Here is a 15,416-nt window from a genome sequence, read left to right as displayed (position 1 = left end):
ATATTTGCAGTCTGTAAAAAATTTTCTGCAAATAAAACAGGTTTAGCCAACGGCTTATTATAAAATTTCTGAACGGTCTTTCCCCCGACCATCCTGCTGTAGCCAGGATGTGGTCTATAGGCACGTCCATTCTTTTAGCCGTCAACGCGGATGCTGCCCTGGTGGAATAAAATTTGTACATGTTAGTGTTTATCCCAGCAGCTTTTAGCACCTGCTTGAACCATCTCGAAATGGTTTGGCTCGTCACCCAACCATAAGGTTTTTTTATGACTGACCCACAAGGCTTTTCATCTCCCTCGAATATTTTGGTTGTGTCTATGTAGGATAGTAGGTGGGTCATGGCACATAACCGTGGTTCTGGCGGGTAAGCTCGGAATTCCACGACTGGATTAGGTGTTCCTGGTCTGCTCTGTTTGATCAGTCCCTGGATAACGACAGAGATCTGGTCTGGAGCTGTGAGCATGCTGTCCAGTCGCAATAGGTGTAGTGACTGGACCCTCTGTGCAGATACAAGTGCCATCAACATTAGTGTTTTGAGCATAGATTGTTCCAGGTTGAGGGATCTGGCTGGTGGCTATCCCCTGAGGTATGTCAGGACCACACTGACATCCCATATATGGGTGTACCTTGGTCTAGGGGGTTAGAGTTGTAAATACCCTTCATTAGTTTGACCACCAGCGGGTGGGACCCCATGGCCTGTTGTCCTGGAGCTGGTTTTAAATAGACAGGCAGGGCAATTCTAGCTGTGTCGATGGCTCTGTAGCTGAGTCCTTCATCGTGGTGAAGGTTTGCCAGGAATTCCAGTACGTTGGTAACTGTAGCGGTTGAGTAGGTGGTCCCTGTATCCAAGCAGTACTTCTCCCATTTTTTGATGCTGGACAAGTGCTGTTTTTAGTGGATGTTCGGAGGGATGCTGACATGGTGTCGACGGTTTGTTCTGATAATCCCAGTCCCAGAAGTGGTTTGTGCAGAATCTGCAACCCAGGAGTTTGATTTGTTCATGGCACGGGTGGCTTGTGCCCGACACTGGGTGTTAATAACTCTGGGTCACTGGGGAATACCATCGGAGTTTCAACAACCATGTCATGGAGTATTGGGAACCATGGCTGCGTAGGCCAGTCAGGTACTATCAAAATACCTGAAGCAGAGTCCATTTGTATTGTGTGTAGTCCCCAACTGATAAGGCAGAAGGGAGGAAATGCATAGAAGAAGAATTTCCCCAATCCAGCGGGAACGCATCTACCGCTGCTGCCTCAGGGTCTGGCTCCCAAGCGACATACATAGGTACCTGGTGATTTAGCCTTGATGCAAATAAATCGATATCTGGCGTGCCATGTTGCTTGATAACTTTTGCAAATTTTTTCGGGTTTAACATCCATTCGATGTTGGCATTAAATTTACGTGACCTGGTGTCTGCCACTGTATTTAGCTTACCTGGCAGGTAAGTTGCTGATAGCCAAATATGTCTTTCGACACACCATTGCCAAATTGTGTTGACCAACTTGTCGCATGATACCGATTTTATGCTGCCTATATGGTTAATGTAGGCCACCACTGTAGTATTCATCTGGATGTAAGACAATCCCAGGGTTTCGAATAACTGTTTGGTAGCTGATACAGCTAACATAGTCAATTCCATGGTCTTGCCTATTATTTAAGATATCATCAAGTTATGCCATGACAATATGTTTTTGTCTTCTGAATATTGCCAGAGCTGGTTTTAGTATCTTGGTGGATAATCTTGGGCTGATGTGAACCCATTGGGTAACGCTTTAAACTGCCATAGCTGCCCCATCCAGGTAAAATTCAGGTATCTGCGAAGATCCTTGTGAATGGTACTAAATAGTAAACATCTTTAAGATCAATGCTTGCCATGAAGTATCCTTTGGAAATTAGTTGTTTGGCAGTAACAACCGTTTCCCTTTGAAATGTATATACTTAACAAACATATTTAGTGAAGTTAAGTCAATGATGATGCGACATCCACCATCTTTTTGGGGTTTAGTGACGAATATTTGATACGAATTCCAAGGGCTCATGTTTTCCCATGATACCCTTTGTAATTAGTCTCACCAGTTCAGCTTGTCCCTCTCGTTTCTTTAACGGAGAGGGAAAATACCCTCTGGGGTGAATGTTGAACTGGTGGCAATTTTTCTAGTATGAATTGTATTTTATATCCACTAATGCCATTGAGTATATACTGATCACTCGTGATAGACTCCCGTGCTTCTTAAAACAGGTGTAATCTCCCCCCTGTTAGTATTAATCCCCTCTTTTCTATATGCTGGTAGGAACCAGACCCACCTACCTCCATGGTTATGGGTATTGTTCTGTTTCCTGCCGGTCCAACGAGTCTTGCACGTCGTTTGACGTGGCGGTGATGTTGGGGGGTGGCGCATTTTCCATGGGGTCCGCTCTGGGCCCTGGTCTAAAGAAGACTTCCGGGGATAGAATGCGGACCCCGAGTTTTACACCAGTCCCATATGGTAGACGTCGACTGATGGACGCGGTGGGGTGCTGCTGCTTAGGAATTATTGTTTTTGGTTTGCTCGTCCCGGGGCCTGCCCTCATGAGACCGAAAGTTTTTTAAAGCCTCTTCCATATCCTTCATATGCTTTGTGAGGTTTTTGCCAAAGAGCAGTGGGTCTGGCTCAGTGGCTGGGGTATGCACAACCCCGCAAATTTAGGATTTTATGGCAGGTTTTATGATTTGTTTACGAAGGTTGTGGTCATCTCCGTATTTGTCCACGGAACGAGCAAACAATGTGATGGCTGACGTCAGGAACCTGAGGATCCGCTGCAGTTTTCTAAGGCCTTATTGACCACCTCTCCTGTAGGGGCCTGTTGGAGAGGTAGTTAATGCTGGCCGCTGGTTTGGCCTTTAACGGCCTCCTGCACGTGGGGTTGCCACGTAGCGGTCCACCACACCTAGCAGCTCTTCCTGTTCCTGCACCCCTTGCATACTCCCGAAATCTTCAGCCATCATCTCCTCTTCTTGACCAGCCCAGTCCTGGTCACCAAAGCTACCCTCGGGTAAGGAGGAAGCAATGGGCAGTGCAGAAGGCACTGTGGAGGGAGTGCCTGAACTCCCCCTGCGAGAGCGCCCCTCACGAAACGCGTCTCGCTGGAGCTCCTGCTCCAGGAGTCGCTCCAAGCAGCTCAGGCGGCTGTCTCTCCCCCGGGCGGGTGGAGAGACGTCCCCGTCCGACAAGTTGGAAGCCACCGGCCGGACGCCTCTTCCGTGGCTTTACTTCCAGCCCGCTGCTCAGGCGCTAGCGGGCTGGGCTCGGCACGGTGTCGGGGAAATAGCGGAGCACCCAGTAAGCGGTCCTACCGCCTTGTTGCTGCCCCCCCCCAGGTGGAACGCTCCTCCGTGGAGTCGAGCGGGGAACAGGTTTGTTCTAGAGCCTTTCTTCTCTGCCTGAAAGCAGAAGGCTCCCTGTGAAAGAAAAACCTGACCTCAGAGCTTACCTGACGGTCCGTTCTTTCACCCCGTAGCGGGAGCGCCTGACTCCCGATGCGCCGCTGTTGCACTGCTGAACGTAAAGCCGCGCATGCGTGCTGAGCGGGCTCTTCACGTAGTCACTCACGTGACTCCGAAGTAAAACAAGTATTTTGCATCAATATTCACCAAGGGGAAGGACTTGGGGACAGTTGGCAGTGTGGAGTATACTGGTATGCTTGGACACTTTGAGATCAAGAAAGAGGAAGTATTGAGGCTCTTGAAGCGTATTGAAGTATTTAATCCCCAGGGACTAATGACATCTATTCCAGGTTATTGAGAGGGGCAAGAAAAGAGAATGCAGGGATTGACAAAGATCTTTGTATCCTCTCTAGCCACTGGCGAGAAGCTGGAAGACTGGAGAGTAGTCAATGTTGTTCCTTTGATTATGCAGCGAAATAGGGATAATCTGGGAAGTTCTAGGCTGAAGAGTTTTATGTGAGTGGTAGAGAAGTTACTGGAGAGGATTTGCCTGCATTGGCAGAGTGAGGTCATTAGGGATAGACAGCAAGGTTTCATGCAAGGTAATAATAATAATAAATTTTATATTTAATGGGCGCCTTTCATACAAAATCTCAAGGACACCTTACATAGTAATCGGAATAAAAACATATAATCGGAGTAAAACAAGTAATTAAAGACATCACAATGACACAAATTAAAAACAGAATTCAATCCAAAAACAGAAAATCAAAAACACAGTGTGAAGGTAGGTCATGTCTTACAAATTTGATTGATTTTTTGATGTAATTGAAGAGGGTAGGACAGTGGATGTTGACTGACTCTCAGTCTGAAGAAGAGTTTCGACCCAAAATGTCACCCATTCCTTCTCTCCAGAGATGCTGCCTGTTCTGCTGAATTACTCCAGTATTCTGTGGCTACCTTTGTTGTAACACAGCATCTGCAGTTCCTTCCCAGACAAAGGATACAACGATGGATATAAATCAATTATAGATGAGGGCAAAGAAACGGCAGGTTGAGTTTAATCTGGGCAAGTGTGAGGTGTTGCACTAAGGGAGATCAAATATACGGGGAAAGTACACAATTGATAGCAGGACTCTTAATAGCATTGATGCACAGATGGATGTTTGGGCTCAAGACCGTAGCTACCTGAAAGTAGCAACACAATTAGATAGAGTGACAAAGAAGGCGTATGATACTCTTGCCTTCATCAGTTGGGTCATTGAGTTTAAGGGTCAAGAAGTCAAGTTGCAGCTTTATAAAGTCTGGTAAGACCACACTTGAAATATAATGTGCATTTCTGGTCGCCCCAGTTACAGGAAAGGTTTGGCTGCTCTGGAAAGATTGCAGAAAAAGTTTATCTGGACACTGCCTGGATTAGGGAGTTCCAGCAAAATAAGTGCGGGGCAAACTTGTTTATTTTTCTCTGGAGATTCGGAGACTAAGGGGTGACCTTACAAGTTTATAAAATCATAAAAGGCACAGTTAGGATGAAGTCAAAATCCTTTTTCCAGGATGGAAAAGTCGAATACTAGAGGGGGTGGCATTAAGATGAGGGGAAGAAACTTTAAAGGAGATGTGTGGGCAGGTCTTTTTTTATGCAGAGAGTGGTAGATGCCATGAGTGGTGGTGGGAGCAGATACTATAGTGGTGTTTAAGAGGGTTTTCGGATATGTACATAAATATGCAGGGAATGGAGGGATATGGATCATGTATGTACATGCAGAATGGATTAGTTTAATTTGGCATCATATTCAGCATAGACATCATGGGCTTCAGGGCCTGTTCTTATGACATACTGTTTACTGTTATATGTTCTAAGCTCTGATAGAATTCAATATTAACCACTTTCATTAGATTTTGGACTTTAGAAATACAGTGTGGAAATAGGTCCTTCGGCCCACTGATTCCACGCTGACCAGCAATCTTCCCATACACTTACATTTTCAATAGACAATAGACAATAGGTGCAGGAGGAGGCCATTCAACCCTTCGAGCAAGCACCGTCATTTACTGTGATCATGGCTGATCATCCACAATCAGTACCCCATTCCTGCCTTCTCCCCATATCCATTGACTCCACAACTCAATGCTGTGCCACTGTGCTGCCCACCATAATTGAATCCAAAACTCAACCATTTTGATCTGAAGTCTGCAATGGGTGAAATGTAGCTGTCATTTTAACTTTTCATTTGTTCATTCACAGGATTACAAAGCCAGCAATTGTTGTCGATCCATAAAGAGCCCTGAACTGATGAGGCAGTTTAGTTACAGAGGATGGTTGGGGTCAGGTAAGGATGACAGGTATCCTTCACTGAAAGGTTTGAGTGAACTCGGGGGGTTTTTACTTGGTTATCATTGCTGATATAATAAACTTATCGCTTCCAGATTTCCTTTCATTGAATTTAAATTAACTAACTGCCGCAATGGGATTTGAACTAATGTATTCAGATCGATAATGCAGGCCTCTCGATGTTAGTCCAGTTGAATAACTTAATCATGTGGGAAAAATAACATTAACATTAGAAGGTTTTGCTTCAGTCATACAGGTAAATAGTGACACCATATCTGGAGTAGTGTGTCCAGTAATAGTCACGTTATCTCTCGAAGGAAGGATTTGGTGCATTACAAGTGCATCAGAGGAGGTTTAATTACTTACCAAGGCAACATATTACTTATTAAGGAGGCTATTCTGGCTTCCCTTTAATAAAGCAATCCCTTTAATCCTGCTCTCCTTCTCCCTTACCGCTGTTTATAACTTTATTTCTCTCTCACGTGACATAGAACATTGAACTTCCAGCCCTTCGGCTCACAATATCTGTGCCAAACAGGATGGCAAGTTAAACTTATCGCATCTACCTGTAGTATATGATCCATATCCCTCTATTCCCTGCACTTCCAAGTTCCTATCCAAAGGTCTGTTTAAATGCCACTATTGTATTGCTCGGGTGGAGAATCAAATCAGGGACCAGGTTGTCCAAAGTTGCAAGTCAAATGGCTTGAGCCGCAAGTTGTTGGAGAAAGGTGACATGCTAACATTAGTGGAAACACTGCCAATTGAAGCTACATTTGAAGCTGTGGAGACCCAGTTTCAGACCATGACATTGGATGGAGTAAGCCACGTTAACAAGGTGACATCTACTGGCACTAACAAGGGACACGGTCGCGGCTAGGGCAATTCCAAAGCTTGAACATGATCGTGAGTGTTTTGGATGTGGGTCATCTCCGACATTTTTGGCCAGGATTCCTGCGGCCCAGACAAGGGGGCAAGTGTGCAGAAAATGTGGCAAATAAAAACATTTTGCAATGAAGTGTCGAGCCCCAGGCAAGACAAAGAGCGACATTGGGAAGACAAACAGAGTTGGAGGAAGAAGGGGGAAGAGTGGTGGATACCGTCAAAATGTACTCCATGTTGATGAATGTTCATGTGAATGTAAGCGTGATGAAATACAGACAGTCACAGGATATTCTTCTGCTATCAACAATAAGCATGCAGAGGTGCCAGTAAGGATTGGAGGTGTGGTGGTAGACATCAAACTAGACTCTGGAAGTGATAGCAATGTTATTGATAGAGCATTGTTCATAAAGTTCATGCGTTCCAGGAGCAGAATTAGGCCATTGGGCCCATCGTCAACTCTGCTATTCAATCATAGCTGATCTATCTTTCCCTCTCATCCCCATTATCCTACCTTTGCCCAGTCATATTAATCAAGAATCTATCCATTGACTTTCCTCCACAACCGGTGTGGCGGCACCTTGTGGCTGCGGCTCACCTGCAGTCCGTCTGTCTTTTTTCTTCTTTTTTTGTCTTCTTAGAGTATGTTTTCGGTTTATTTTTAGTTGTGTATATGTGGGTGGGGGGAGGGGGCGGAAACTTAAATGTTTTTTAATCTCTTCCCTGAACGAAGACACAACCTTTTCCTTATCGTGTCTCCGTTTCGCTAGGGCCTAACATCGTGGAGCTGGCGGCCTCCAACCAGAATCGACCTGAGGGCTCCAATCGCAGAGCCTGCGGACTCACTTACCATCACGGAGTTGGCTGACTCGGAGGCTGTGATGGCGCGTAGGCGGCGACCCGACTGCGGAGCTTTGGGGGCCTCGGCCGCAGGCCCTGTGGACGGTAAAATCGGGAGCTCCAGGTCCCTGGTGGGAGACCAATTTTCGGGAGCTCCCGCAACGGCAACTTCGCCCGCCCCGAATCGTGGGATTTGAATCGGCCCGTCGGAGGGCCTTACATCGCCCGGTGCGGCTTAATCAGCCTCGGGACTTACCATTGCCCGCCAGGGGGTTTTAACATCAAGAGCCTCGATCGCCTCGACATGGGAGAAGAACAAGGAACAGGGAAGAGATAAGACTTTTGCCTTCCATCACAGTGAGGAGGTGTTTGGAGATTCACTGTGATGGATGTTTGTGTGAAACTGTGCTAATTGTGTGTTATGTTTATTTTACTGTTATGGCTGCAGGGAACAAAATTTCGTTCAAACCTTTGTTTGTTTGAATGACAATTAAGGCAATTTGTATTTGTATTTGTATTTGTATTTGTATTTGTACAACCATCTGTGGGAATTAGTTCCACAGGTTCTCCACCCTCTCACTAAAAAAAAATCCTCCTCATCTCCTTTCTAAACCTATGTCCTTTTATTCTGAGTCTATGGCCTCTGGTCCCAGATGCGCTGTAGAAAGCATTTTATCAGGATGCATCACAGCCTGGTTTGGGAACAGCTCCATCGAAGGCTACAAGAAATTGCAGCGAATTGTGGGCGCAGCCCAGACCACCACACAAATATTGACTCCATTTATACCTCACGTTGCCTCGGCAAGGCCAGGAGCATAAAGGATGTGTCACACCCTGGCCACTCCTACTTTTCTCCTTCTCCCATCGGGTAAAAGCACACCAGATTCAGGGACAGTTTCTTCGTAGCTATTATCAGGCAACTGTATCATCCTACCACAACTCGAGAGCCATGCTGAACTACTACCTACTTCATTGGTGACCCTCGGACTATCTTTGATCAGACCTTACTGGCTTTACCTTGTGATAAACGTTATTCCCTTATCATGTATTTACGCGCTGTAAATTGCTCGATTAAAATCATACATTATCTTTCCGCTGACTTGATAGCACATAACAACCTCAGTACACGTGACAACAAAAATAAACAAAATTAAACTAAACTAAATTAAACTACATAGCTTTTAAAGGCTGTTACAATACTTGTCAAGGCACTCCAATTTCCAATTCCAAGACCAATTTCACTCCTGGATAAATAAAGTTCTATTGTATCGTATGGAAAATGCAGCCTCACTAATGTCTGATACAACTGTAACATAATACCCTGAGTTTCATCAATACCCTCCATATTTTTGAATATGTTTAATCTAGAAGTACAAAGAAACATGAAATGCAAGGGGTGAAAAGCTGCTGCAGTTAGATGGGAATGTGAAGATTAAGTTATAATCAGATCAGCCATAATCTCGCTAAAGGGCAGAGCTAGTTTAAGGAACTATGTGTCTCACTCCTCCTCTTAACTCAGATGTGTGCATGCTCCCAGGATTTTAGGATTACTGCAAGGAACACCTCCCAAGTTACCGGCAGCAATATGTTTAAACCGCGCCGAGCCAGTGTGAGAAGTCATTCCATCATTTCATCTCTGCAGGAACCCAACGAGCTTGTGGCATTTAATCGACACCAAGATGCAAGATGCCTAGCAGCTGTCAGCCTTTGTTTTTATGCTATTGCACAAGGGATCTCTGCGGACTTGGCTCTGATTATGATGAGCTCATGCTGAGTTTGCGACGGAACCAACTTACTAACTAAAAGTTAGATCACTTGTCTCTAATTCCTATCGTGTGTAACTGAAATTCTATTCCATCCCCGCTGCTTCCCGCACTGCTTTTGTCAACGCTGTATTGGATTTGGGCAAAGTTAATATTCAGCACCGTTGTCATCAGCTTCCATTTAACAAAACTGCCTGAATTCAGTTGTGCTGCATTACTGCACAGCGCAGACATGTGGAGCCCTATCATGGCCACTTGAATAGTTTCAAAATCTTTTGGCTTTTGGGAATACAGCAGAATATATCCATTTAAAGGTACACAAAAAAGCTGGAGAAACTCAGCGGGTGCAGCAGCATCTATGGAGCGAAGGAAAAGGGCAACGTTTCGGGCCAAAACCCTTCTTCAGACTGATCGGGGGTGGGGGGGCGGGGACAAGAAAGGAAAATGGAGGAGGAGCCCAAAGGCTGGGGGATGGGATGAGACAGCAGGAGGGCTGAGGAACGGGAGAAGACAGCAAGGACTAACAAAATTGGGAGAATTCAATGTTCATGCCCGCAGGATGCAGACTCCCCAAGCGGAATATGAGGTGCTGTTCCTCCAATTTCCGGTGTTGCTCGCTCTGGCCATGGAGGAGACCCAGGACAGAGAGGTCGGATACGGAGTGGGAGGGGGAGTTGAAGCGCTGAGCCACCGGGAGGTCAGGTATATCCATTTAAAGTTTACTTCGCCCTTAAAAGAACACTCTGTATTTGTATTTCTCTCAGTCAATTCATTCAGGAATTCATTGTGAATGCCTACTTCCAGAAGACTAGACATGGGTCAGTTAATTGTGAATTTTCTGACATGCAAAGCTTTAAGATCCAATTTCCTCCAATTAAGTCCATGTTGGTCCCATTCACTTCTTGCACTATGGGGGAGCGTAGAGAAGATTTACAAGGCTGTTGCCAGGACTCGAGGTCCTGAACTATAGAGGGTGATTGGACAAGATAGGACTTTCGTCTTTGGAGAGCAGGAGGCTGAGAGGTGAACTTATAGAGGTGCATAAAATCATGAGGGAAATTAATTGAGTCTTTTGCCAAGGGTAGAGGAATCACAAACCAGATAACATAGGTTTAACGTGAGAGGGGGAAGATTTAATAGGAACCTGAGGGACAACTTTTTCACTGAGAGGGTGGTAGGTACGTCGAACGAGCTGTCAGAGGAGGTAGTTGATGCAGGTACTATAACACCATTTAAAAGATGCCTCAACAGGTGCATGGATAGGGAAGATTAGAGGAATGCACACGGGACTAGCTTTCGGTGCCTTGGACTTCATCAGTCAGAGTATTGAGTATAGAAGGTGGGATGTTATGTTACAGTTGTGCAACTCTTTGGTGAGGCTGCATTTTGAGTATTGTATTGTTTTAAGCTGGAAAGAGTGCAGAGAAGAATTAAGCACACGGTATTGGGGGTTCAGTATTGATGTGGATAGGGAACTGGCTGGCAGACAGGAAGCAAAGAGTAGGAGTAAACGGGTCCTTTTCACAATGGCAGGCAGTGACTAGTGGGGTACCGCAAGGCTCAGTTCTGGGACCCCAGCTATTTATGATATATATTAATGATTTGGATGAGGGAATTGAATGCAACATCTCCAAGTTTGCGGATGACACGAAGCTGGGGGGCAGTGTTAGCTGTGAGGAGGATGCTAGGAGGCTGCAAGGTGACTTGGATAAGCTGGGTGAGTGGGAAAATGCATGGCAGATGCAGTATAATGTGGATAAATGTGAGGTTATCCACTTTGGTGGCAAAAACAGGAAAGTAGATTATTATCTGAATGGTGGCCGATTAGGAAAGGGGGAGATGCAACGAGACCTGGGTGTCATGGTACACCAGTCATTAAAAGTAGGCATGCAGGTGCAGCAGGCAGTGAAGAAGGCGAATGGTATGTTAGCATTCATAGCAAAAGGATTTGAGTATAGGAGCAGGGAGGTTCTACTGCAGTTGTACAGGGTCTTGGTGAGACCACACCTGGAGTATTGCGTACAGTTTTGGTCTCCTAATCTGAGGAAAGACATTCTTGCCATAGAGGGAGTACAGAGAAGGTTCACCAGACTGATTCCTGGGATGTCAGGACTTTCATATGAAGAAAGACTGGATAGACTCGATTTGTACTCGCTAGAATTTAGAAGATTGAGGGGGGATCTTATAGAAACTTCTTAAGGGGTTGGACAGGCTAGATGCAGGAAGATTGTTCCCGATGTTGGGGAAGTCCAGAACAAGGGGTCACAGTTTAAGGATAAGGGGGAAATCTTTTAGGACCGAGATGAGTAAAACTTTTTTCACACAGAGAGTGGTGAATCTCTGGAATTCTCTCCCGCAGAAGGTAGTTGAGGCCAGTTCATTGGCTATATTTAAGAGGGAGTTAGATGTGGCCCTTGTGGCTAAAGGGATCAGAGGGTATGGAGAGAAGGCAGGTACAGGATACTGAGTTGGATGATCAGCCATGATCATATTGAATGGCGGTGCAGGCTCGAAGGGCCGAATGGCCGAAATTGCCCAACGCATCACCGGTTCCTCGCTCCCCTCCATTGAGTCTGTCCAAAGCAAGCGTTGTCTGCGGAGGGCGCTCAGCATTGCCAAGGACTGCTCTCACCCCAACCATGGACTGTTTACCCTCCTACCATCCGGGAGGCGCTACAGGTCTCTCCGTTGCTGGACCAGCAGGTCCAGGTACAGCTACTTCCCGGCGGCTGTCACTCTACTCAACAACACTCGACTGCCAATCACCCCCCCCCCCCCCCCGGACACTCCTCCCACAGGAAAAACACTATGTCTGTATATATGTTAATGTAAATATTTATTCAAATCATATGCTATGTCGCTCTTCCAGGGAGATGCTAAATGCATTTCGTTGTCTCTGTACTGTACACGGACAATGACAATTAAAGTTGAATCTGAATCTGAATTTGAATCTGAATGCTGCCTGTCCCGCTGAGTTACTCCAGCATTTTGTGCAGCCTGTCCCACTGAGTTACTCCAGCATTACAACATTTACAGGACATGTGTACAGGTACATGGATAGGAAAGGTTTAGAGTGTTGTGGACCAAGCACAGGCAAATAGATTGGCACAGATGGCATCATAGTCAGCATCGATGTGTCGGGCCAAAGGGCCTGTTTCCATATTGTTCAACTCTATGAATCGTTCTTCATAGTCAGTCCTTTGTTTGGCTGAAGGGCTGGAGCCAGTTAGTGCAAATCACTTCTGGATAAATGTGATCATAATTATTAACAGGAAAGGATACTGTGACTGAGGCAGATGGACGGAAAGACCATTATCTGTGAGAGAAAAAAAATGGGCTGTGACTAAACAAGAGAAGATTACATTTCAAATTCACACATTCCATTAGGTGCTGCTGATTTCTAAGCTCTTGGAAAATATGATTACATTTGAAAATTTCTTGCATCATTTGTAGTAATCCTGGAGTCACAGTGATCAAAAATGATGGCCACTCAATAGATTGATTCTTATCAAATATATGAGCTTATTTCTGCCATTGAAAGTGACCTGTGTAGAGTCAGCATAAATGAAGGATATCGCAGAAGTCTAACAGCTCATATTTCTAAGACTCTCTCATCAAATTCCCTCTGGAATATATTTGAACTGGTTATATAAAATAGCAAGGTGCTCTCTGTAGGCTGAAATAAATGTGCTGTTGCAGTAATGAAATAGGTTCTCCAGAACGACTGTAAATGAACTGCAGATTATTAAAGCACGTGTGCCATAGAAAAGCAAGTACATTGTTAAATATCAAAGCACATTAGTGTTCCCTGAATTCAGTAATCATGGAATCCACCACAAATGCTCTCTAGCAAGGCAGTATTTCATTCCAGTTACATTTTCTCCTCTTCATTCTTCCCATTGTAATCGGAAAAGTGTTGACGCATTGAAACAATAATAAACAGCAAATCCATTTACACTGTAGATCATCTTTACCATGGCAAAATGGTCCCAGTCAATTTACAGAGGCATTTTCTAATGGAATTTGATATCAAGCCCTCAAGGAGATATAAAAGCAGGTACCAAAACCACAGTCAAAGACTCTCAAAAAGGGGAAAGGAGGGGTGGAAATGGCAAGAGGGCTTTAGGAGGGAATTCCTGATCTTAGCTCCTTGACACCAATGCTGGAGGTATAATCAAAAGGATACTATTAGAGAACAGAAATCATAATAGATCATTCAAATCGTTTTTATTTGAGGATCAACAAACTCATCAGGAAGGCTGGCTGCGTTCTGGGGGTGGAGTTGGATTCATGAGAGGTGGTTTTGGAGGGGAGGATGCTCCTCAAACTGTGGTGCATCCTGGACAATACATCTCACCCCCTCCTTGACACACTGGTCAACCTGAGGAGTACCTTCAGCAACTGACTGGTTCCACCAAGATGCAGGACAGAACGCCACAGGAGATCCTTCTTCCCTGTGGCTATCAAACTGTACAACTCCTCTCCCTTCTGTTGTGGGGTAGACTGAGACTGACTCCCCCCCCCCCCCCCCCCCCCATCCCCAATCCTTTCCACTCATTACTTTAATTTCATGTTTCATGTAATTTGTGTTTTTTATGACTGTTTGGCAGATCAGTTTCCCTCCTGGGATAAATAAGGTTCTATCTTATCATATCGTATTGTATCGTTTTAACATCACAGGAGAGTGCAAAGTTAGACATGGATGAAGTTGCAAAGGGAAATAACAGAGATCGGGATTCTCAACTCTGGTGGTTGCTTAAGCAGGAGTGAATGCAAGTCATTAATAGGTGTACATGACTTTATTCGAGTTGGGGCACAGGTAAAAATATTCGGGATGAGGTTAACAGAGGGCAGAATAAGGAAGGCTGACAAAGAGGTAGAAACAAGGAACTCCGGATGCTAGCTTACAAAAGAAGCCACAGAGTGCTGGAGTTGCACGGCGGGTCAGGCAGCATCTCAGGTGAACATGGATAAGGGTCCCGAAGTTCTGAAGAGGGGCTCTGAACTGAAACGTCGCTTATCCATGATCTCCTGAAATGCTGCCAGACCCGCTGACCTGCTTCACCACTCTGTCTCTTCTTGTCTTGCTGACAAAGAGTGGATAGGAATACTCAAATCCAGAAATGCCCATCAGTGCATGACAATTGTGTCATTGTGGCTGCCTATTCCCTGCTGACCACTGAAAGTAGCATAGACTATGTGGTCTTGTGTTATATTATGTCTGCACATCCCTCGGTACAGTTACAAATTGATTGAATCCCTATTTATTTGTTGCTCTTTAATCTCACATATTACACATAATGTTTTTTGTGTAGGAAGGAACTGACTTGTTGGTTTAAACAGGACAGGCAGGTTTAACAGGTTTACATTGAAGACAGCACAGAAAACTGGAATAACTCCGCAGGTCAGACAGCATCTCTAGAGAGAAGGAATCGGTGATGTTTTGGGTCAAGACCCTTCTTCAGACAAGGGTCTGCGGAAGGATCTCGATCCAAAACATCACCTATTCTTTCTCTCCAGAGATGCTGCCCGTTCCGTTGAGTTACTCCAGCTTTTTGTGTCTATCTTAGAATTTTTTATGCTACATAATCACTTAACCCCTTTGAATGCAATACTTTGGCATGGTCTTTTTAATAAAATTCTTGAGGTGTTTTAGAAGCTAACTCAATATGCTTCCTTATCGCTGGGATCTTTGTGTTGTCCCTTAATACACATCAATTGAAATTGAGAATTTCATGATGGAAATAAAAATTGATTTTAACGATCAGTTGCATCCCCAATATCTAATCTAAATATTAGTAAAATACATCCATGTTACAAACCCTCGAAGGTGGATCATTGGGTCAGTTATCAAAGTTTGACAGAGCCATAGGGATTGTATTGGGAAAGGTAACTGAAAGCTTTGACAAAGGGGTAGATATTCCCATACTAAACACTTTAACACCCCTCCCATTCCCACACTGACCTTTCTGTCCTGGGCCTCCTCCACTGTCAGAGGGAGGACCAATGCCAAATGGAGGAACAGCACCTCTTATACACCCCAGCGGTATGAATATTGACTTCTCTAACTTCAAGTAACCCTTGGTTTCCCTCTCTCTCCATCCCTCCCCCATCCTAGTTCTCCCACCACTGTCCTCCTGATTAAATTTTTATCTATGAAACTCCACACAGGCAG

The sequence above is a fragment of the Amblyraja radiata genome, chromosome 2, assembly GCF_010909765.2.
Source record: "Amblyraja radiata isolate CabotCenter1 chromosome 2, sAmbRad1.1.pri, whole genome shotgun sequence".
Taxonomy (NCBI): domain Eukaryota; kingdom Metazoa; phylum Chordata; class Chondrichthyes; order Rajiformes; family Rajidae; genus Amblyraja; species Amblyraja radiata.
The sequence above is the reverse complement of the archived record's forward strand: the minus strand, read 5'-3'. Positions refer to the sequence as shown.